We start from the raw sequence: 2,848 nt of genomic DNA, 5'->3' as shown, positions 1-2,848 counted from the left end.
TCGTGTACAACGTTACCGGCTGATGCCGTTGGAATTGATTGTTGAAATATTTTTTTTACATCTTTTATTATTAAACTTTGTACTTTAACGTAGTTTTCTTTCAGTTCTTGCATTTCTCAAAGTTTGAGACCGATATTTTATGTATAAAAAAGTTCGAACGTTCAAAACATGTTGAGGTTCAGAAAAAAGATGAAATAATTTTCAGTGAAGTTCCTACCAAAATGCAGTACCTGAACGTACTTTATTGTACTCTAATACATTTCCCAAAGTTTCAGCTCGATATTTTATTCACAAAAAAAGTTCTTAAATTCAAAAGAACATTCAGTGAACTGAAAAACTGTGGTCGGTAATATAGGTATTTAGCTGTGTCACATGCCCTTAATTCGAATTTAAACAAAGTCCTAGTAGCCGACTTGGTTAGTGGCACTGTACGGAGAGGAAGTCTGGGAAAATAGTTAACATCTGACGGACGAAGTAGATGATTGCAAATCATCAGATTCAGAAGGACGCATTTTGTTTTTGGACACAGTATTTTGTTAAAAGAAAAATTTGACAGCACATCCCTGGTTCTGTTTCCCGGCTCTAACAACGTCCATAGCAACGCCAATCAGAGGATGGAATATGTACCAATCAGGCTTATCTCGTCCCGAGGGAAGTAAACGACGCCAAAGCACGAGCAGAAAAAACTCTTACCAGAATTAACTTGAATTTTAATTTCTACGTGATAATTATACACTGAATATTGCCCCGTCCTCCCCCTGTATTTTATCCGTCTTTTTTTGTGAGTCGGCATTTTTATAGTCTTGGAAAACCTAACGGAAAGTCAGGTTAGTGATTGTTTAGCGATTTTTTTTTTTGATTGTCATAAGTGAATTTAAGAATTCATACTCAATTGTTTTATGTCTCATATCACTTATTGTTAAAATAAAATGTTACAAATTTTCGTATCAGTAATCTCTTGTCTTATTTAATGTAGAGTTGAATTTTTAAAATAATTTTCGGACCACCCACTCTACCATGATCCAGACTAGGGATTGAGTCAGTCCAGGCACATTTTCGGTTCTCCTAATTTGACTACAAATTCTAGAATTCGGTCCTCCTTCTCAGAGGACAAGGCGAGAGTCGGTTGCGTCTTTCGCCTCGGAAGGGTCGCGGTGCGCGAGTACTCGTTTGAATATATTGCGCAATATTATCCATTCCACCTAAAAACTGTTCAGGCGGCCCTGACTGTTTACCTTTGAATCCCCCCGAATTGTGACCAAAGCTATCTGCAGGCAACTATCGACAGTGGACTGAAAGCGAGAGTTTGGTGTATATAGTTAAAAGGATAAGTTTTTCTTAAAGGTCGTTATTAAGGCTTTTAGAGTAGGGTTCACAAAAATAGACAAATCTAGTAAACACTCAAAACTCTATCGAAAAAATAGGGTAACTGCTAAAAGATGAGGGTAAAGTGGCGTGCCAACGACTTGAATTGAGCAGGAAGCCGACTAACAGCTGTTGACGCTGATATCTCAGCCGTACTTGATCGTACTACGAAAAATGCACTATCGGTCAACTTCGCATCTGTCTTGGCGGGAATTTTAAAGTAGAATAAAAAATGCAACTTGTGCTTTTGTTTTTGTAATTGTTTGTTGACACACATACACACACACACAAAATGTATGTGATATTTGAGATCTGTAAAATGTGCAATATTTTACTCGTATTTATTTATTAATGAAATTTAACTTTAATTGATAACAAATAACAATAAGGTATAATAATTCATTTTCATTAATTTTGAATTAGAATTAAAAAAATTGTATTTTCTCTCTTTATTAATAATAATTACATTATTTAAGATTTCGCGGGGAAATGTATCGCTTCAAATTAAATAGGGCGCTTAATTGAAATTTCTTAAAGAAGTCATCACCGAAATACAAAGAATTCACGGAGGTCAAGGAATTCGAGGAATTGACGAAATCCAAATATTTCACGGAAATCAAGGAATTTACGAAATCTAAAGAATTCACGGAACTAAAGGAATTCATGGAATTCAAGAAATTCACGGAAATGATGGAATTCACGAAATTTGCAAAATTCATTGAATTCGTAGAATTAGGTTAGTAAATTCGCAGAATTCATTGCGTTCGTAGAATTAATTGAATTCGCAGAATTCATTGAACTCATGGAATTCATGGAATACACGGAATTAATGGAATTCTCGGAATTGATGGAAATTACGGAATTCATGGATTTTACGGAATTCCTGGAATTCAAGGAATTCAACATGCATTCCGCGAATTCCCTGAATTACATGAACTCCGCGAATTCCATAAATTACATGAATTACACGAATTCCGAAAATTCTATAAATTTCGTAAATTTCATGAATGTCATGAATTCAGTAAATTTGACGAATTTCGTGAATTGCTTGAATTCCAATAATTCCAATAATTCCAATAATTCCTTGTGCGCAATTTTCGTTATACAAACGCTCCAATACATGTATTGGGATGCTGGACGGTAACGTTAAGATTTACAACACTTACAATACATGTATTGCAATTTCGTCATTCCAATACCATGTTTGCAATTTTACCTTACGCTTGTATTGTAGAAGTGTTGGAGAATTCTAAACATGTTTAACAGTGTAAGTTACTTTCACATGAAGTTTTACATCGAGTTGGAAATTTGAGATGATAAATAAGCAGCACTGTAAAAGGTGAGTCTGGTCTTAAATTTTTATGATTATAAAAAATAGTAGATTATGTACGAGGGTAGTTCAATAAGTCCTTAGAATGACCAACATATGGCGCGCGAATCGCTCCAAATCATCTGTTTTCAGTCAGCACCACTCCCGACTAGA

This window comes from Belonocnema kinseyi, chromosome 9 (genome assembly GCF_010883055.1).
Source record: "Belonocnema kinseyi isolate 2016_QV_RU_SX_M_011 chromosome 9, B_treatae_v1, whole genome shotgun sequence".
NCBI classification, from domain to species: domain Eukaryota; kingdom Metazoa; phylum Arthropoda; class Insecta; order Hymenoptera; family Cynipidae; genus Belonocnema; species Belonocnema kinseyi.
Note: the sequence above shows the minus strand (reverse complement) of the source record.